The sequence below is a fragment of the Tamandua tetradactyla genome, chromosome 15 (genome assembly GCF_023851605.1).
Source record: "Tamandua tetradactyla isolate mTamTet1 chromosome 15, mTamTet1.pri, whole genome shotgun sequence".
Classification (NCBI taxonomy): domain Eukaryota; kingdom Metazoa; phylum Chordata; class Mammalia; order Pilosa; family Myrmecophagidae; genus Tamandua; species Tamandua tetradactyla.
Window position 1 is genome coordinate 81,169,233 of NC_135341.1, and position 22,414 is coordinate 81,191,646.

General features: G+C 40.6%; 2 long non-coding RNA genes and 1 pseudogene across 2 annotated transcripts in view; 2 read left to right on the plus strand and 1 right to left on the minus strand.

Moving 5' to 3' along the window:
* Window positions 1-857: 857 nt before the first annotated feature.
* Window positions 858-22,414, plus strand: part of LOC143658081 (uncharacterized) — a 144,804-nt gene continuing 123,247 nt past the window's right edge. The window contains exon 1 of the long non-coding RNA XR_013163115.1: window positions 858-1,029. This is a non-coding gene — a long non-coding RNA (uncharacterized LOC143658081). The remainder of the gene's footprint in view (window positions 1,030-22,414) is intronic.
* The window catches only part of LOC143658080 (uncharacterized), a 50,935-nt gene continuing 35,674 nt past the window's right edge, over window positions 7,154-22,414 (plus strand). The window contains exon 1 of the long non-coding RNA XR_013163114.1: window positions 7,154-7,907. This is a non-coding gene — a long non-coding RNA (uncharacterized LOC143658080). The remainder of the gene's footprint in view (window positions 7,908-22,414) is intronic.
* Window positions 12,424-15,480, minus strand: LOC143657783 (mitochondrial fission regulator 2 pseudogene; annotated as a pseudogene).

Consider the following 22,414-nt stretch of genomic DNA (forward strand, 5'->3'; position numbering starts at 1 on the left):
TGTGTATTCACACCAGTTTTCTGAACTGGCAGAAACATGAGATGTGGATTCATATGTATATAGGTTTTAATTTTTGGCTCTACCACCCACTAGCTGTGTAACCTTAGGCAAGTTATGTTGCCTTTCTGTGTCTTGGTTTTTTCATTTGTAAACTGAGTTTAATTCTTATCTGATAGGCTTGACATGAAGATTAGATGACATGTGCCAAACATTCAGTAGTGTCTGTTGTAGCACAGGTTCCAGCTAGTGCTACTAACTCCTTTTCTTCTTTAATTAATTTGTGTGGGAAAGCAGGATTGAGAGGCCAAGTAAAGGTAATCTATGACAGGTTGTAGAGATATTATGGAAACCTGGAAGGATACTTTGGGAACCTATAGAATCTTTTTTCATTTTCTGTAATTTTAGGCAGCCCTAAATTTAGTCTTGACCCCATTAATGAAGAATAATTCATGGCAGTACGATATTAGGTAGGATTACATTGGAAATCTGTAAAAGGTGATTTATTGCTATTTCAAAAGGACATTTAATCCAGAAAATTCCTGTGTGTAGAGTCTTTCTTGTCCTGATAAGCTTATCTTTGCATAGTAGCAGAAGTATCCTTGTACTAGTCAGCAATCTCTCAGCTATAATGGGGGAGGGAGGGCAGGGGAGATAGAGGAAGAGGAAGGAGAAACAACAAATCAGATCGACTTAAAAAGGCAGAGGAGTTTATTGGCCTATTTAACTGGGAGCAGGTTTAGCTCTGGATTCAGGTGACCAATAACTGTCAACAGAGCTTTCACCCGTGCAATTTCTTAACTTTGTTTCTCTTCTCTTTTGGTCTCCTTCTTATTTTCCCCCATTAAGACAGTCTGTTCCCATCACTCCCTCAGCCAAGGAAGATGGCTGCTGGAGAACCTAACCTCACTTGTTCCTGACCCCAAAGATCAGAAACATTCTTCCTTACCTGCATTACCTGAAAAATTGGAAAGCCAATTGATCTGATCTAAGTCACATGCCCATCCCTAAACAAATCATTGTTGTAGGTTGGTGAGTAGATGGGAATTCTTTTTGTTTGTTTGTTTGTTTTGGTGCATGGTCCGGGAATTGAACCTGGGTCTCCCTCATGAAAGGTGAGCATTCTACCACTGAACGACTCGGACACCCTGGGTGGGAATTCTGATTGACCAGACTGGGTGTTATACCCTATCTGTGGGGGTCGGGGAAGGAGAGTGTGCTCTGTGACTGCAGTACCTGAGGTCCACATAGACCAAGCAATGGGTGTCTCTAAGGAAGATGATGGCCAGGCAAACACCATGTGGTTGCTTTATCATACAGAACTTCTCAGTTTCTGCAGTCCTTGCCCTGTCTTATTATTTTTTTCCTCTAGAGAACTCCTTTCATTAAGTTTCTTCCTGACACATAATACATTTTCTTCTTCTGTTGTTTTTCACTTGGAGTTTACTGATTATTTAATTAGAATTAAAGGGCCTCTTAACCTTTTCCCCAGTATGTAAGTTCAAATAGTGAACACCCAGTGGATTTCTTGGGAATGTCTTTGTAAAGAAATAATGAATATGATAACATCATCTGAACTGTTAGGATGATTAGTTGCTCATTTCTTAAACATTTTCTCTAGGGTTGAAAAAGTATATTGGGTAAAGCTTTAGCTCTCACACTGGCAGTGGAAGAAAGAAACATTGCTGCTTTGGGGAGCTTGTGGCAGAGCCTATGACTTTAAAAACACAATCTTGAGTCTTGGTACCTAGCAGAGGTGTTGAGGCTGATGAGTTACAGAGATAGGGCGAAATAAACAAAGACTGGGGAGGGCTATTTGATAAGTAAATTCAAGACACAGTATGTGGTCCAAACAACGTAGGGATGTTGTGTGGTGGGTACTCAGTACTGTAGTCTCTACAGCTTGCTATAGTTGGTGTGAAATATTAAAATGCTGGGGAAAATTGCCTGTGAACTAACATGACTTCTATGTTAAATTAACATTGTTTCCCTATTTTCCAGTCTTGTATGAACTTATTTGTATTGCAGAGACATGAGTTGTAGAATAGGCTATGTTTTTCTGAAACGTGCTGAAAAATCTTTCATAGTCCTTTTGGGTTTCATCTGTAAAATAGGAGTAAGTACTTTTGCCTCAAATTTGTTGAATGAGATAATGCATATGAAGGCTTATGTAAGTGTTAAGTTGTCATGCAGATATTTAGTAATGAATCTTATAAGATCCTATTTCTCCACTTGCTTATTAGTCTTGGGAAAGTTACTTAAATGCTCTGGGTGTCAGTTTTCTCATCTCTGCATGGGGGGAACAAGACCTACGTCATAGAGCTGTTGTGAAGATCAATTGAGATGATATTTATCAAGCATTTAGAACAATGTCTGATATAAATGAGTGTTTCTTCTTCTTGTTAGGTAATTATCCTGCCATTGTGAAACAATGAACATATTTAAAGTAGAATTAAGTGTCTTTCATCACTTCCAAAGGAAAAACTTCAACCAGATGGCCCTCCAAACCATCTGAATTCTGTCAGTGGCACATATCATCTTTTCTTTAGGAGGGTTGATTCCATTTCCTTCATCCCTGTGATAGTCAAGTTCATGTGGCTAGGTTATGAAATTCAATTGTTTCGTCAAGCAGGCAGTGGCCTGATTGTTTCTGTGAAGATATTTTGTGGATTAAATTATTACTCAATTGATTGCATCATTGGTTGATTATATCTATACCCAACAAAGGAGATTGCCTTTAGCAATGAGAGAAGTCTCATCCAGTCAGTTGAAGGACTTAAAGGGAGAACAGATGATTTCAGCAGTCAGTGGGAGAATTTCTATCTCTACTTGCATTAGTCAAATTCTCCTGGGGAATTCATTAAAACTTTTATGAGTTTCCAAATTACGGCCCATCTTATGGAATTCAGACTTGGCAATCCCCATGCTCACATGAGCCAATTCCTACAATAAATCTCAAAATATTTACATATTATGTTGGTTCTGTTTCCTTGGAGAACCCTGAACATATAATCCCTATCCATCCTGTCATCTGGAACTACCAATCTCTTTTCCTTGTTCAAAAATAATGACTTCATTTATTGCCTGCTTTTATGTTTCTCAATATTTATTTATTGTTTGTTTATTTAATGTCTTTATCAAATACTTATATAATGCTTACTGGGTGTGGGTAGGTACTATTCTAAGTAAAATTTAAAGATTAACTCAATTCTGAGATAGGTGTATTGTCACCCTCATTTTGCAAATGAGAACAGTGACATACAGAGAGGCAGGTAAATACGCCCAAGCCACCCACCTTGCAAGCGGCATGGCCGAGACTGAGTACACACCACATGGTGGTCCTAACCCGATTTCCTGCTCTGGGGCAGGCTTGGTCTACTCTGCTGATTGGGTGAAAGGGCCTCTCTGTCCTTGGCATTGTTCTCAAGGTTCTTGGGCAAATGCACAGATGGACTCAGAGCTGCAGTCCTGCAGAGCCTTCCTCAGGAACCCTGAGAAATGGAATCTGACCTTGCAAGAAGGAAGCACAAAGAGAGCTTCTGAAATACTTCTGCCCCCAAGACAACACGACTTGGACCAGTGAAGTCATTTTTGGAAAACATATTATCTGTTAAGGAAGTTAGAGGCATAATCATTTAATTCATTCAACCTACATTCTGTGAAAGGACGTTTTTTTTCTCTGCTCTCAAAAGTTGGTTCCTTTACCTCCAAAGGAAAAATTTATTATGTGCTTTCCTTCATTTAAAAAATATTTAACAACTGATTTGTATGTTGCATGAAAGTTACACATTTCCTAAGATACATTTGCTATTTTATTTGCTTTCATTAAAAAATGTGTCAGTAATCTTTTTGTTAACATGAAGATAAAGGATTAGTAATGCAAGATGCAGTTTTCTTGTAACCTTCTTGAAAGCAGACTATAGTTTCTTATCTGGGTCCAACATTCATTTCCCTGAATTGAAAAAAAAAGGTGACTTAAAATGAAATAAACCACATTTGATTCCTAAGAGCATCGCTGGCAGGGAAATGTACTGAGAAAGGCAGACAGTCACATTCTAGGAAGCCCCTCAGCTCCCCAAGGGAGAGAGTTGACTAATTTTGCATTTTAAAGTACAATTTTGATGCAGGAAGAGTTGTGAATCGTCTTCCATTGATTATTCATCAGAAGATGTATTTTTATTCCTTGAAAATTCAGGCTATTAGGAAAAGAAAGCACTCAGTGAGGTGTAAGTCTTCCTTATTTTAGTTTAAAATTTCATTTTATTATTCAGTGCCTGCTATGAAAGAGGTGCTGAGCCAGGGGCTGAGTGTGTTCAGAGAGGAACAAGAAAAGGCCCTGTCCCTAATGGGTCATGTCTGCTCTCCTTAACTGGATGCAGGCGCAGGTATATCCGATGGAGGAAAATGCAACGTTTGGTTTTCACTCCCAATCGCAACCCTGTGGCAGAAGTACAGGCAATTTAGAGGTTTTTAAAGCCCTCTCAGATCTGGTCTAAGTGAGGCTAATCTCAGCCTCCCTTTTTGGTGGGTGTTACATGGAAGGGGTGGGGGGACTCAGGCTGTCTGGAATGTCACCCGAATGCAGATTGGGACCCAGTCTCCCCAGAATCTCTGAGGTCAGCTGATGAGGTTAAGGGACTTCCTGAAGACTAGTGATACCACCCACGTGCCCAGTTCCACAATGTGTGTCCAGCTTTGACTGAAACTTGTGATCCTATCAAGACAGAGTGTCCAGAGGAAACCCGGGTATTTTAGGCACGTTGCCTCCAGACTTTCAGCTCAGCCCAGCACACACCTGACCTTGTGCCAGACCCTGAGCTGGGCCCTGGAGGAACACAGATGGACGTGGTCCAGCTCTCCAGAGGCAGACAACACGTTATAATAACTATCAGGGTAGAGGTGAGAAGAAGGGTGCAGATGACCTTGGGTGTGCAGGGAAAGCTTCTTGGAGGAAATGTTACTTGAAGTGCTGAAGGGGGAGAAAGAGTTGTCCAGGTAAGAAATTGTAGGAAAGCATTTCAGGAAAACACTCTGAAACAGCAGAAAGCTCCACTTTGCCATTGGTTAGCCCTAAAAAGTAACTGTGGGATTTGGCTAGATGCTGTAGTTGTGCTTTATGAGAACAATTACTGCGATGTGATAGGGCAGAAACCATGCTGAAGCATGGATGGGAAGCAAAGCTGTGAAGACACATGGGGCACATGAATAAAGAGAGAGGGAAGAGGTGGGAACAGCCACAGGAGTAAGCTGGAGGCAGAGGAGCTTGAGATGTTGGCTGCCTAGATGGAGTAGAACCTTTCATGGAGCTGGCAGCATGGAAGATACATCTAGGGAAGGGTCCTGGAGGAGAGGACCTGGGGTCCAGATGTGGGAAGGGGTTGGCCTTGTGCAGGAGGGAGGGTGCCTCATGTCTGAGTTGATTTGTAGGTGCAGGAGCTATAAGTTGCACTGTTTCACTACCAGTTAGCTCTTTTATTTCTCCATTAGGTGGGGGAGACAGCTGAACAGAACAGGTGAAGGAGCTAACCCAAAGAGTGGGCAAAGGAGTGGAAGCAAGCAAGGGGAGACCCTTGACTAGGGAAGGTGGTGGTCAGGTTTCAGGCAAATGGTGGGACTGAGGGCTGAGTTTTGCTGGTCAGGTGCAATGGAAGGGCAGAAAGCAAAGATGGTTAAGGTACTTGATGAGAGCGGTAAAGCCTGGGTAAGGAGGAAAGCGAGGCTTGTAGGGGGTAGTAAGCTGGGAGAAGCTGGAGGGATCAGGACACTATAGGTCTCTTTAAAAACCCAGATTTCCCTGAGAGGAGCCACAGAAGAAGCTCCTAACATCATTAAGCCTGTGTCTTTGCCCTCCAGGCTTGGAGAGTTTGGAGTCCCTGGACAAGGAAGTGGGGTAAAGAGGGGCTGAGATGAAGATCCCTTCCTCCCTGCTCTGACCATTGGCCACCTTCCCCCTTTTGGGGGGCAAATCCGATTTTAATGAAAGTGCTCTGTAAATGAAACAAACTAGAAATTGTCTGGGAGGCAGTTGAGTCAGACTAGAAGCAGCTCTAAGTGCTGCTCTGTCTGGTTAGGAGATGTTCAAACCCGAATAACCAAGCTGAGATGGATCAGGGAGAGAAGACCAAGGAAAGAAGTTAGGAGAGCTGGGTCTTGGAAAGGATATTTCAGAAAAGGTAGTGCCTAGTACAGTGTAGCTGTTCAGTAAATGCTCGTTGAATTAAACTGCGTCCAGTGGTAGCTCCTGGAGAAGGACAGGCAGGCAGCTCAGCAAGGGGGAAGCTCCTGGCAGGGACGTTCTGCAGAAGCCTCACCCTCACTCAGGATCTGCCCTCCACTCGAGACTGGAGCTCCCTGAGCTGAAATGCATTCATTTTATTCTCTGCTGCCTCCCCAGCACCCACCTGGGCACCCCCTCGAGTTTGAGACTCAATTAAAAACAAATGGAGAGAGGAAGAGAAATCAGGCTTCCTGGGGGCTTGACTGAGGCCTGACTGGGAGGAGAAAGCAGGAGACATTGAACAAGGTTTCTAGCCACTCCCATCCCCTTGTTGTTTCCCAGACCCGGGCCCCGCCCTTCCCCCAGTGACCTTCCTCCATCCCACAGTCTTCCTCACTCACTGAAGGAAGGACACAAAAGGACACAGACAGAAAAGACAAGTCTGGATTGCCGAGTTTCTAAGTAGATTTTAAAAACTCATCACAGATGACACTCTTGAAAGCCAATGCTTTTGGTTTGAAAAGTACTTTTACTATTATTTATTATTTTATTTCAAAAGGCTAGGCCGGAAAGGAAGCTAGAAATCCAATTCATACCACGAACTGGGGGTTCTCAGCTTCTTCAGATCCAGCAGTCTCCTTTGTCCTTTTAATCCAGCCTTTCTATTACAGACATTTTCAAAAGTTGTCGCAAGTTGACCGAACAGTAGAATGAACCTGCCATTCCCAGCACTCGGCTTCAATAATTTTTGATACCTGGAACATCATTTTTCGTCTCTACCTGACCCCCTTGACCACCTGGTTATTTTCAGGCAAATCTTAGCATTTCATCTGTATATACTTCTGTATGAAATGTCTTAAAATAAAGGACTCTTTTAGAAAACAAAACCCCAATACTGTTCGTACATCCAAAGATAATTAATGCTAATCCTTAATTACTGTGTTCATATTTCCCTGACACAAAATTTTAACAATTTGTTTGAAGTCTTTATATCTTTAATATATCCATGCATAGACATATTTATATATCTTTATATAACAGATATTTTCCAAAACCCCCTTTATATGAAAAGGGGGCCAAAATAAGGCTGATAGATAAATATGACCTACCTGTACAGTTATGAAACTGAATAATTATACTAAATATAAAAAAGAAATACAATGAAGACAAATTAAAATGAAACATGAATTTCAACATTTAAGCGCTCGGGACACCTCTACACTAGAACATATAATAATGCAGTTTGATGCATGAACTTGGACATAAAACTGCTGTGAATATGACAGCCTTGGACTCAGACTCAGACAGGGTGTCCTGTGTGGATATACATACCGTGAATAGCATTGCCATTAGCAACATAATTTTTTGGATTGATGAGCAACTCGATAAAATTTCTAATAATATATAAACTTTTCTTGATTTACAATATTGTTCCAGAAAATTCAGTGTATGTTAAAAGTGTGCAAAAAACACTTCGTGTTCATATGTAAAATGGAATTAGGCTCTAGGCACAGATGATTATAAGCAATCTTTTTAACCTATATAAATGTCTACAGGAATATTCAAAAGTCACATAGAATACAGAACAGTCCTTTCTTGGTTGGACTGTTCCATGCATTGTGAAGTGTCTATTGTTCTTGGTGCCTCCCCAGCTGTTTTAGGAGATTAAGGAAATTTGACAACTAAACTCAAGGTGTGATTCTTAATTGGAACCTGGATGGAAATAAAAGCCAGCTACAAAGAATACTATTAGGATAATCAAGGCCATTTGATAAAAATTTCATGAGATAGTATTACTGTTAATTTTCTTGAATCTCTGGGTGATTATTATTCTATTCTTACAGCTGTTCTGTAAGTTTGGAAATTTCAAAATAAAATGTTTTAGGGGAGATATCCCACCAATTAAAAAATTGTCAAGGGGGCAGTACCACTCCCATTAGAACTGGGGCCATGAATAATAGATTCCAAAGAAAGTACATGAAGACCCAGAGGTAAGGAGGTTGAGTTGGGGAAGAAGCAAGAGAGTTAGAAATGGGTAAGTTTCTTTCCTATGTCCTGCTTTGGGTTGGGCCCCGGAGGGGTCCTAGAAGTTTAAGTTTGGATTTCCAAGGGGAGTAATGACATGAAACCTACTTATCCTCTAGAACTTTAGAAGTGGCAGACTTGCCAGTGTTCCCCTGATCACATGGTATAGGAGAAGTAGATTCTCACAGGCCTCAGAAAATTGAAGAGGAACATCAGGAATTCCCCATGTCCCTAGAAGAAGGAAATAAATGTCTGATAAATGTTGGTGGTGCCAGCGGAGGACTGAGGGTGGTTACGTCCCAGAAGCACACCTTTCGATGCCCACTCTCACATCCTGTACCCTCTGGAACTTACCTGCTACCCTGGTAAACGGGGGACTTCAGAGCAAGGGTCAAAGGACACAGCATATTTGATCGAGTTAAACTTAAAATTAGTGATCACTAATTGATTGACTTTATCTGGAGATAACTACATCATTTTCTGCTGTCAAGTGGAAATGGGGGACTTAAAGAAAATTAAGTTATACTTCTTCTGGAAAACCTAATTTTGTGACTTGTGAAAACTTGTACCTGCTACTGTCTTAGATGTGCCAACGAAATACAGTATTCATTCTCTAAGTTCTGCAAGACACTTTCATTTGTCTTATTTCATGTTTTTCAGTGCCATTTTTTCAACTCTGAGATATGGAAAGGTCCTTGGCTCCATTATATAAATATAGAATGTATCAGAAAAATAAGGGGGATGTGGAGGGCCAGAAGCAATCAATCAGGCCCAAGCAGGGAAAGTCCCCACAACATTGGGGCGGAATGTCCTCAAGAGTTAAACAATAACCAATGTTAGGAAACTGAGAGAACGGGATGTGTTTTGGCAACAGCTAACGGCATTTTTCTGCTTCTATGACACACTTGCTTGCTAGCAACTGCTAAACCACAACATGACTTTGGCCTTTATAAGCATACCTTGAAAACCTCTGGGGGCTGCTCTCCAAATCTTCCTTCTTGGAAGTTTCTGAGGCAGTCACCGGCCGGCTAATAAAGACTCCAAACTGGCTTGCAGTTTCGAATTATGTGGTCTCACTTTCAGTGCGCCCCACAACAGGGGAAGTATACATATACATAACATTGTACAAACATAGAAAGGGGTTGGAAGCTGATGAGATAGAAGTCATGTCTGAAATTGTGAGAATGGAAAGTACCAGAAATCTTGGGGTTTTTTCCCTCAGTTTTCTAATCAAGAAGTTATGAGGAAGATAATTTGTTTATTTGGTTAAAAAATATCAATTTGAAAAAAGTTGTGTTCATATTCCTAACTGAGGCTTGGATAGAATGTATGGGCCTCCCATGAAATAAAACCCTTGCACCTTCAGCTCTGCTCCTTTGTTCAATCAGAACGTCATAGGAACTGGTAAGGGTAGATGGCTGAGAGCCTGTCACCGCAGCCCTGGGACTTAGAAATTTTAGTTTTAAAGGGGATTAAAGCATAGAAGAACATTTTTAAAACATCATGCATTTTCGTAAGTACCTAGGCATGCCTCCTGGCTGTTTGTGTGAAGGGTCTTTGGAGCAGAAACTGTGACAGAAAAGGAAACACCTGTTTTGACTTTGTGTGTGGGGTAAACGTTAATATTTGTTTTTGCTAAAGCACCAAGGGGGGTTTCTCTCTTGTTTCCTTTTCCGTTGCTGGCCCTTGGGATGGAGGGAGAGTCTGGAGCCATTCCAGCGTGGTGGGATTGAGACCTGTATTTAGACACTGCAGCTTCCATGAGGGAGCCGTAGGCACGGGGGACCAGTGCATCCATTCTGGACCGGATCTCTAAATGTCCAGACATCAAGTCACTCTGGTGCTGTGGTCTTCATGCCTCGGGGGTTACTTTGCAATTGCCATCAGAGCACACAGGTAGTTTAGATCCCCAAGTTCCATGTCTTCTTTCCCAACATTGGTCCATCTGGGAACATGACTGAGGTCTCCAGATTCTCCCTCCCCATCTCCCCTTGCCCTACTCTCACTTTAGAAAACAAAGGCACACCTTTCACCTGACCAGTCACTTTGCCAGGATGGAAGAGCCTCGGGGGACAACAAAAGGTGTTGGGATGAGAAAGTGATGACTGTGATGACTGGGTCACATATCCTCTCACTACTCAATTGGTTTTCCACTCTTTAATTTCATCAGAATTGAAGTCTGTCCCATGCCCCTGCTCCCTTTTTACACAGGGTAGCTTTATGGGCTGAGTTATTATATCTATCAGAGCATTAATTGTGCCTAAAATCAGGATGTGTCTTCTACTCAATGGCATCGTACCATTCCTTTGGCTAGGTGTGTTATGAAGGGTTGTAATACTTGACAGTTTCAAGTAAGAAGCTTCCAATTTGCAGAACAGTGTCAGTGGCTTGGAAGAAAATCCCAGAGATGATAGTGGGGCACTCTTAAAAGAAAAGCCACTTTACATGTTCTTGATAGCACAGAAGATGATGTTGGCTAAAAAAGGTGGCCGTCAATGACTCAGTTGAAAAGTGATTCAGAAGAGTTGGACTCAGAATATGAGGAGGTTTTAAGAATACCTTAGCCAATTTATTTCACTAATATCCTTTTTATGTATAAGAATGACATATAATCAAAATCTATGTCTAAAGCCTAAAACAGTTCTTTCAGTAAATACTAAAACTTTGAAGCATGAAGGAAATATTGCCTCATGGTTTAATTGGTAGCATTTTTTTTTCTTTCCTAGAGGCACATGAAATAATGTGTCTTACAATCAACAATGTTGATTGTAAGACAATCAACAATGTATTAGATTCAGTGAAACACCATGTTTAATAGTTATCTATTAAAATATATCATGTATTTGTGTTCTATCAATTGTATATTATTAATTAAAATGACAATGCAGTTCTGAAGAAACATTTTAATACTTAGAACTTCATGGGCTTAGGAAATAAAGAAAATTCTGTCTCTCTGTGTTTGTGTTTCTCTCCCTCTCACATACAATTTAATAGTAGTAATTTGAAATTTTTTTTTCCCTTGAAAATTTAAACTATCCATGTGTGTTTACCGCAGCATCTTGGGGCTCCCTAGTGCACAGTTTATGAATCACAACTGTAGGATGTATTTATGATATTTTCCATTGCCTTAATGAAGTTCAGGCTTTTTGCTTTCCCGGAGGTAGTTAGAAATCTGGCAGCAACTCAGGGTGAAAACCTCATGAGGCTGGACCAAAAAGAGGCCTAAAATTATCCAGGGAGGAACCTTGGGCTCCAGTGAGAGACTTTCTCCAGATTCTCTCTCCCCATCTCCCCTTGCCCTACTCTCACTTTAGAAAACAAAGGCACACCTTTCACCTGACCAGTCACTTTGCCAGGATGGAAGAGCCTCGGGGGACGACAAAAGGTGTTGTTGTCCATTTGTGTGTCCAGTTTTGAGAGAACTCCTATCCTGATTAGCAGCTAATAATTTTTAACTTTGCCACCCATGATCAGGTTTTCCTGATTTTCTCTCTCTTTTCTAATGCAGTCTGTGAGGTTGAGGGCTACAAGAGGGAAAAGACCATGTTTTATCCACAATTATGTGACCCTAGTACCTAACACAGTGCCTGACTTTCCAAAGGTGCTCAGTAAATATGTATTGATTTTAAAGTCAAGAACTTGAATGGAAGAAAGAAACAGGTATCTTGTCCAGTATTAATGCACTTCTTTGAATTTTGTTGAAGAAAAATGGTTAATCTTTGTAGGGCAGATATTCCTCTGCATCAATGGGACATTGAATCTGGGAACCAGGTGTGGCTTTAGAAGAGCACCAGGCTGTAGAATGTTAGAATGAGAGAGGTCCCTTAGAAACTGGTTGGTCCACTGCTTTCCCACTGTGTTCTACGGAGCTCCAGGTTTCTCATAGATGCCTACAATCCTCAGGGTTTGGGGTAGACTCTGAATTCCATTCCTACTTTGACAAGAATAGTTCTACTTTTTCAATTTTGAATTTGTTTATACATTGGATTCTACATGATTTTTTTTTTCAAAGTGCACATTTATTTCAGATTATTGCAAAGGAATGGAGGATAAATGTAATAAGGAACAAAGGAAACAAAATAATGATAGGATACACAAGTGTAAGCAAACTGTGTCAAGAAAACCCTTTCAATCCTTCTACTTCTACCATTTAACAGTCAAAATTCGTACAGACTTCATCTGGCCCTTCAGAAGGCGGTGTGGACGTGCTGGTGCAGCCCTCCCATCTCTCTGTGGTGCGGACACAGCTTCCACTGGGGGCAGTTGGGATGCTGCCTTTGCTAAAGTTCTTTCTTCAGTTCACTGTCCTGTGAATGGTGATTTCCAAACCTTGAAGGTTCTGGACTAGAAAACGGAGAAGACTCCCAAGACCTATTTTCTATCTTGAAAGAATCATTTTCTTGGAAGGCAGATTTCTGTTTCGGGGCACGGGATGTTAAACACATGGGGTCCCAGTGTGAGCTCTGCCTTCTCCTCTTGCATATGGATCTGCCTCCAGGTGACGGTTCTACAGCACAAGGCTGAACCTTAGTCACATGCTTCAGACCTTCCAACATGTTTGGAGCGTCTCTAGCTCTCTGGTTTTCTGAATGATGGTTATAACTGGTGTTCCTCACACCTGGGTCCCGGTTTTTTATTCATTTTTGTTGCTGAATTCTCCGAGTCGTAAATACTCGCTCCTGGTTGTATGGAAGGACAAGGAGCCTGGGAAGAAGCCAGCTGAGGGGAAGCAGTGGAGAAGGGGGAGGAGGGGGCGCCTGTGCACTGACCTTGGAAATCGATCTGGTTGGACTTGCAGTTGAGCAGTCCCTAGGCCCCAAACCACTAGGCCGGTCCTTCAAGTCAAAGGAGCCAGAATTTGACTGCTTTTCAGTTCCTGCGCTTCCACAATTGCAACAAATGTGAAGTGAAGAACGTGAGCTCATCTTCAAGGGCTGCTGTTTTTTTTTTATTGCAGCTTCATTTAAGACTTTTCAATTGTTTGTCACGTCTTAGAGAAGGGGGCGCAGGATGCCAAACTAGTTGCAAGGGATGGAAAAATTCAGCTTTCTCTTCTTCTTCTTGTTCATTTTTCCATATACTAATTAGAAATCTGAGATAATAGGCTTTGTCGTCATTTGCCACACAGAACCAATCAGCGGAAGATACAACTGAGGACCCATAGCTCTTAGAGTCTACAGAGCTGAAGAACTGGGGCAACTCAAAATTAGGTCTTGGACAAGATGCTAAAGGAAGAGTTTTCCCAATAATGCAAACAATACTTTGAGCTGATCGACATTCTTTATTTTCCCAATTTGCAAAATCTAGTCTATTGGAACAACAAAAGTATTCCAGGAACCCTCGCTGTTCTCTGAGAATAAAAGCAAATTCAGAAGCAATTTCAAGGAAATGTTATCAGTTTCTTGATACCTCAGCAATTGGGCTGAATTAATTAGCACCTTGCCTCATTACCTTTAGATTTTGACAATCAGAGAAATAAAGACTGGAGGCAGGAAGAGGGCCCGGCTTGAAGGTCCCTGGACCTATGGAGCTGCAGGTGCTCAGGCTCAGGCACCCGGGGCAGTGCGTCCGCTCCAGCCCCCGATGCCCGCATGTGCCCTCCAGCCCTGGAGACAAGGGGTGGGCAATCCTTGTCCCGCCCCCAGCTATCTAGCGTTTAAATTCTGCTTTTCAGCTCGCTGCAAAGTTAGAAAACATTTATCCGGTCTTGTAAAGGGAGAACAATACACACTTGGTTTTTTTATTACATGCACAAAAATGTTCTATCTGAATTAAGAGTTCTTTGGCTATGCCAGGCTGCCCCCCTGCCCCACCTTTTAAAAAATATAATTATAAGCTTCATAGCTGTTACTTCTTCAAGGCCATTTGAAGTTCTGAATTCCTGGAATTCTCCATGTGCCTGTGTCTTTAGAGGGGGTTGCTCAGCCCAAGGTCAGAACTTTTTGACTGGGATTTCCAGTGGTTCAGCCCCCTATTGTTTACACCCCCTCCTCCCCATCCCCGTGGCTGCAGGCACCAGAGATGATAACACAGAGGCCTCCGACAAATACTAGGGCATAAAACAACGAGACTTCTCTAAAAGGTGAAAGAAAGCTTGTGGTGAAGCAAAAATAACCCAGAAGCGTTTTAAGTGACCCTGATGACTATTTGAAAGTCAGTTATTTTGAATGGATTAAGGTGCTCACCTCGGCCCAGACCCCCCACCCTCACCCACAGAAGCTGAAGTGTCCGAAGCGAATTATGCGGGAGACCGTTGAGGCTGAGCCTCTTGGCATTCTGAATCCAACGCCATTTACAATTTTTATTGTCTCATGGTTGCCGGGTGTGTATTTGTGTTTGCAAAAGCAGTTTAGGCCCTGGAATTGCAAACTGTTCCCTTAAGACCCCAGCAGCTGCGCTATCTCCTATCTTTGTTCCTCACCTCATTTTCAAGGATTGTTACACATTTGTAAGTACAATGGGATTATTTATGCATTGTGTCTGTCCACTCTTGTCTGTGCCACAAAAGGAGAAATAGCCTGCACTGCGACTTAAGGGCTTTCTGACCGCTCCAAAGTCATGACATTTCCTTTGCTTTTTGATGGCTGGCTTTGAAAAGCGGGGAAGCTGGGTGACAAACTCTGTGGGCTCCAGGAGGGAGATGAGTTGTCGTTGTTGTGAAAAAGCGTATTTAGTCACTTTTAAAAAAGCCAAGTGCGGACTTTAATAGAGCCACACAGGCTTCTTTGGAGATTGCTACAAGGTGGATTGTCTTGATAAAACGTTCGAAGCCAGAAATCCATCAGGCGTCTGTGAATATAAGCACTGACCTGGACCCGAGCACACAACATTCTCACCAAACTTCAGAGTTGTTTTTTTTTTTTTTCAAATAGAGGAAGGATGACTGTCCAGTACCTTTCCTTTTTGTCTTCTTTGCAGTTCTTCTTCCAGACCCAAATCGCGTGAAAGAGTCTGAGGACAAACTATCTCCAGCCCATCTGAGGCCATGTGCATTGGGGTCTGTGGGCTCAGCTTTTTGGGTTTGTGCAGAGGCCATGAGTGTGCATTTCAGTTGGCAGCCCCTTTCATGGCCAAGGGCAAATCTTCATTTTAATGGAAGAAATGCCTTCTCAGCATCCCCAAACCCTCAGTCAATATGATGTTCACTAGCACTATTGCCAGAGCTGCCCCAAGCCCTGTTGACTTCCTCCTGAGCCCTTACCTGCCCTTGAGGTAGCTGCCTCCAGGTAGAGGTAGCACATTTAGGCATGACTAGGCTATGCCAGATGTGGGTGAGAGTGGAGGGGGCCTCGTGAATGATTTTTTGTATTAAAGTAATAAATATTTTAAGTAATATGATGACCGGTTCATTACGTTTTAATTACTAAACCCTCTTCCAAGTCTTCCTTTTAGAGCATCAGTTTTCTGCTGTTATAGGGAAGTTAACACATCTTTCCTATCATGTGGGCTGTGGATAAAGCACAAATTCAAGGACAGTGCTGAGAGACCACAAAAGCTGAGATTTAAAAAGGAGATTTTATTTGAAATAGAAAAAAAAAGACCTTGCGCAATGGTGGTGCTCTGTTGTGAACAATGGCTTGAACGAGGTGGAGAAGATACCTGGGTTGGAAGGAGGAGACAGCTGGTGTGGGTCCATCTTCTGGCCACTGCTTCCATGATCTTTCAGCCCGGACCCTCAGAAAGGCCAGTTCCCTTTCTTTCCCCTTCTTTGCTTCCTTTTTCCCATTCCGAAAAAAAAAATGCAGAAAATATAATAGTTATATTCTCACTAGCCAGAATTAAAGAATATTAACACTTTGCCATTTTTGCTTTAGGTTATTAAATCATTTACATGAAATATGTTCAGCCACATTAGGCATTCTGTCAATGTTATTTTCTTGAGGAAGTATCCTCTGGGACCCTCTATCTTTCCCCAATCAAAACTGGTTTTCTTCTTTACATGTAGCACATCACTCATCCTAAGCTTTTCCTGTATTTTATTTCCTAGTCCCTGTATTTCCTATCTTCTTCTTTCTTGGTTTACTCCCTTGCTATATTACGATTCTTTCTAAGGAGGGATGTGCAGGAGATACATTTTTTGAGAACTTGCATGTCTAGATATGCCTTTATTTTGCTGGATGTTTAATTTTAGGGTGTTTAATTTCCCTTCACATTTTTAAAGGCACTGCTTCTACCTTCAGAGTGTTGCTATTTAGCACTGTGAGGACATTGTGATTATTCTTTGTTTGACATTACTTTCTATTGTTTTTCCTCTCAGGAAGCTCGGAGGATCTTCTAGTGCTCTGAAATTTCATGTGGGTTAGTATATATTTTTTCATGCAAGAACTTATTTATATTTCTGGTGTTAATCAGTGGGACACTGTCATGGTCAGGTTCATGTGTCTACTTGGCCAGGTGGTGGTACCTGTTTGTCTGGTTGGGCAAATACTGGCCTGTCTTTTGCTATGAGAACATTTCATAGAATTAAATCATGAGCACGTCGGCTACATCCACAGTTGATTCCATTTGTTATCAGCCAAGGGGAGTGTCTTCTTTAATGAGTGATGCTTAATCTAATCACTGAAGCTTTTTAAGGAAGATTCAGAAGAAACAGGCTCTCTTCCTGCTTCGGCCAGTGAACCTCTCCTGTGGAGTTTGTCCAGACCCTCCATCACGGTTGTCAGCTTCACAGCCTGCCCTACAGATTTTGGACTCTGCATTCTTATGGTTTCATGAGACACTTTTATAAATTTTGTATTTACGAATATTTCCTGTTGATTCTCTTTCTCTAGAGAACCCTAACTAATACAGATACATAGGTCTACACAACCTCTTTCAATCATGTCCACCTTCCACGTGTGACTTAATATTTATCTATTGCTCTGGGCACTCAATGGACCCTTTCTGCCTGAAAATATTTGTCCTCCAATTCTGGAAAATTTTCTTCAATTATTCTGTAACAATTTCCTTCCCTCTTTGATTTTCTCTACTCTTTCTTTCTGAAACTCTTATTATTTGGATGCTAGATCTTCTAAATTGTTTCTCTTCTAAATTTTTTAAAATGATACATATATGTATCATTTTTAGTACAAAAAACAAAAAAATTCAATTTGAGCAAAAATAATTGATTGTTATTTGCTACAAAGCAAGAAATACAATATTTTGGGAGTATTATACATTATGTAACTTTTTAAACATGTTTGACAGATACAATTTACATCTGACTAGCTTTGTTTCCTCTTTCCTCTCCAACAGTTATGTTCATTGGGAGTTTTCTATATACTTGAGCAATGTATGTACTTTTAGCACTCATGCCCAGCAGTACTTTTTTTTTATTGTATAGTATAACATATATAACAAAGCAAAGAAATAAAAAAGCAATAGTTTTCAAAGCACTCTTCAACAAGTGATTACAGGACAGATCCTAGAGTTTCTCATGGGCTACGATATGATCCTCTCATATTTTTCCTTCTAGCTGCTCCAGAATATAGGAGGCTAGAGGGCTTAAATATTTTTCTATCATCACAATCAAATTTTTTTTCCTTCTTTTCTTGTGAAAAGTAACCTATATACAAAAGCTATGAATTTCAAAGCAAAGCACCACAATTAGTTGTGGAACATATTTCAGAGTTTGACATGGGTTATAATTCCACAATTTTAGGTTTTTACTTCTAGCTGCTCTAAAATACTGGAGACTTAAAGAGGTATCAGTTTGATGATTCGGCATTCATATTCATTTGTTTAAATCCTATTTTCTCTGTATAGCTCCACCATCACCTTTGATCTTTCCATACCTCTCTTTAGGGGTGTTTGGGCTATGGCAATTCTAAATTTTTGATATTGGAAGTGTCTGTCACTAATATGGGGTAGGGAGATGGAACTCTCTGATGTTCTGAAGAGGCTGGGCTAGGTATCAGGACTTATCTGGACCAGGAACCCATCTGGAGGTTGTAGGTTTCTGGAAAGTTACTTTACTGCCTAGAACCCTTGTGGAATCATATATATCGCCCTAGGTGTTCTTTAGGATTGGTTGGAATGGTCCTGGTTGGGGGTTGGCAGGTTATGATAGGTAGCAAGGTCTAACTGAAGGTTGCATAAAAGCAACCCCCAGAGTAGCCTCTCAGCCACTGGTACTTTATTAATTATACTTCTTTTCCCCCTTTCGGTCAGGATGGAATTGTTGATCCCATGGGACCAGGTCTGGATTCATCACTGGAAGTCATCTCCCATGTTGTCAGGGAGACTTTCACCCCTGGATGTCTGGTCCCACATAAGGAAGAGGGCAATGATTTCACTTGCAGGGTTGGGTTTAGAGAGATTGAAGCGACATCTGAGCAACAAAAGAGGTCCTCCAGAAGTCACTCTTAGGCATACCTATAGGTAGTCTAAGCATCTCTGCTACCCACATAAGCTTCACAAGAGTAAGCCTCATGATTGAGGGCATGGCCTATTGATTTGGGTGTCCCTAAACTCTCCTAAATTTTCATAGCTTCTCTTCTATTTTTATCTCTTTATCTTTCTGTTCTGCTTTATGTTCTTGTTCATTTTTAGAATTATTTTGACTTTTCTTAGAACTTTACTCTTCCATTTGAACTTCAGAACCAGTTGGCTAAACTCTACTCCATTACTGGAATTAGAACCATATTGATCTTACTGATATTTTACCATCTATGAACAAGGTATACCTTATCTATTCAAGCCTTCCTTCATATCCTTTCAGATTTTTTATCATTTTCTCTTAAAATCTTTTGTTATATTATTCTTAGTTACCTCAAAATTTTTGTTGCAACTGTGAATTATATGTACCCAGATACCTCACTGCATTTTAAAATTGTTATTGCTGGTGTATAGGAATGTTTTTGATTTTAGTATATTGATATTGTAGCCAGAAAAACTCTCTTGTTGCTTCCAAGATTGGTCCTGTAGGTTTTCTAGCATTTAAATGTGGAAGATCATATTAATTGTAAATAATGGCAATTCAGTGTTTTTCTTTCTAAACTTTGTGCTTTTCTCCCCTTATCTTACTACATTGCCTGAACCTCCACAACAGTGTTGAAAAGTATTTGGACCAGCAGTCATCTTTATTTTATTTCTGCCCTTAATAGTAATGTTCTAAATTTGTATCATTCAGTGTGAGGTTGCTCTAGGTTTTGGTGGGTGTTTTTTTTTTAATCCTATTAAGACACTTCTCTTCAGTTTAGAGTTCCCTAGGAGCATTTTAAATATCATGAATGGGTGTTTAAATTTAAGAAATGATTTGTGTTTATTTTTTGAAGTTTACCTTATTAATGTGAGTTACAACTTAATAGATTTCTCATATTCAACTTTGCATTCTGGCTTAAATGCCAAATGATTACAATGTAATTTTAAAAGTGTGCTATGGGATTGGATTTGCTAATAGTTTAGAACTCTCACATGTATGTTAATAATTAAGATTGCTCTATAATCTTTTATTACACTGTAGTTCTTTGGTTTTGTTCTCAAGTTTGTTACCAACTTAGTAGAGTGAGTTGGTGGCATTTCCTTCTTTCTTCTTTGAACATTTTCTGTAATATAGGGACAACCTTTTCTTGAAGTTTTGGTTAAAAATCATCTATTGAAAAAATAGGGCATGTTGGTTCTAGTAGGTCCAAAATTGTGACTTCAGATATCATTTCTGGTTTCCAGAGTATCTGGCCAGACTTTGAAAGGACTGCTTCATGATCTATCAAGGACAGTTTTCCACCTGAGTTTAGTAAATGAACTGGAAATGGGTGTGTAGCCTGTTACTGCTGGAAGGTGTTTTTCAGTGGGCAGGCCCATAGGTTGTCATGTACACCGTCTTTTTCAAGTACATTGGTTCTCATGTACTGAAAAGCAATTTTTACCATAAAAAAAAAAGAGAAGGAGAAAGACACTAACAAATATCATTGACTAACAATGAATCCCAAATAATGCCAGATATGGTTCTATAATTTAAATATGAATTATTTTAAAAAGTAACTCTATGTTGACTGGCCCAGTCACTATAATTATGTAATCTTTAAGGGAAAGAATCAAAAACTCTCCAATATCCCTTGCAGTTTAGCAGAAGATTACTTTGTGATCTTGCAAACAGTTGATTCCGGAGCTGTGATCATGAGAAGCAAAGCCAGCATTGGATCCGAGGGTTGTTTTTGAAAACAATTTCCAAAGAAGTCAGGTTTTCTGGGATCGCTTTTTTTTTTTAATTTGCCAAGTAACATTTAAAATATTTCCAAATACTTTCATTTTTGATCATGGGGCTGTCTCTGTTTAAGCAAAGTTCTCACTTGAAAGGTGTACAGGCCTACCTCAGGAATTACTTTCCAAATCTAAAAGAACTTAGATTTAAGCTTCTCTCTTAAATTCAACTCTCTTTTGAAGAGATACAGTAAGGCTTCCAAAATACTTACTGTATAATAAAAGAATGACAAGGGGAAATAAATTTCCTTTAATATAACTTCTTATTCTAAAAACATAGGTACAGATCTGAGTGAAGGAAAGTCTTTGTCAGTATATCAATGGTTTCGTCTCAAAACTGGGTCTGTACTGAAAATTGGGTTATAAAAACACATTGCTTATCCCCTGGTTAGTGCAGTTTGCCATAACATCTACTGGAGGGAGGACGTCATTTCCTATATATTCAGGACCCATTAGTTAATTGCCAAGTAAAGCCAGCTTTTATCTTGGGTTGCTACTTTAACCCATGAAAAACTTATTCTTACTAGCAAATAAATTAATTCTCATAGTCTTCTTCTCTTATTGCTCATGATAGAAAGTGTTGAGATTGAGTTTCCTAGACCTTGTTTCAGGAAAATTGGGAAAAAATGACCTTTGGTGAGGTGGATGAGATTTTCTTGTGTGTGTTTTAGGAACTGCAGTGGGATGCTCCAGAGGCCAGCTGTCGGTGGTCTTCAAAGCACTTGTGAAGCCCACATTACACCCACATGACTATGCGCATGTTTCTAACGGATGAATGGATGATGCTTTTGCCTCTCACTTTGTTGAAAATATTAGCTATGACTTTAGCTTTCCAGGGACATTATTTAATTAAAATATTGACTGAGAGTAAAGGGTCAGTTATCAGGGCATAAGAGAAAAAACATGTACGTGTGCATGTATTTATACATGTATATAAATACAATAATACCGATAAAGTATACACTGATTTTGATTGATATTTTTCATTTCCATTCTCTATTTCTCCATTTCAGACTTAGTTCATATTTTCATGATACCCTGCATCAGAATGAAGCATGAACTGTTAACCATTTGAATGTCTTGGATGCACAGTGATGCAATGCAGATATTTGGGAGATCTCTGTCTGTTTTTCCTCTTTCCAACCAGGAGATGTGACACCTGCTGACCTAGCTCGTACTGGGCTTACCTGTGTCCACTGTTCTGGGATCTTCTGCCAGTCTCTGCGTTACCACTCACTGATAATGCTATTTCTTGCTTTTGCCCTTACATCTTGGGATGTGCCTGTTACCACTTGCTTTGTGTGCACCTTGTTGTTTGAAAGTGAGTCCTTCACGGTGGTTTAATGTCAAGGAGAACCTCAGAACTGTGGTAACAAACACTGTACTAGTCCCTGTTCATTACTGACCACTATTCTTATCAGTGGCCAATGCTACATGTGAAATTTGAGAAGTTACATACTTTTTGCAGCTGGACTAAACGATTAAGCTGCCAGAAATCAATGTGTTTGGAACACTAGTCAATCTGTTGTTGAAAATTGAATTCAGCCTTCACACTTGTCATGGCTCATTGTTGGTGTTTTGAGTGTCCTCTCCTCCTGGTTGTTTCTTTTCTTTTTAATCTCGAAGGGCACTAATTCTACTCTTCATTCTCCCTCAGAAGAAGAGGAACTTTACAGAAAGGAAAGAATCTATAACCTTAACACAATCACTGTTGAAATCATTCTTTTTCTGACCTGGGTTTTCCAGCTCCTGTTTTTTTTTTTTTAAGGTGTTCTAGAATGCGAGGCTCTGCTCTGGGGAAAGCGGAAATGAACATCAGCCAGAGCAGCAATTAGCAATCTGCAGGAGGCTGATGGTGCACTGGGACCTCTTCAAGGGTGGTGCTTTCTGGCTGGGATGATGGTCAGCCAGGGATGCGCGGATGTTGCCTGTTCCTTGGCTCAGCCAACCCCACTCCCTTGGGGGCCTGGGGAGAGATCAGTGCTCTAAGGCGGC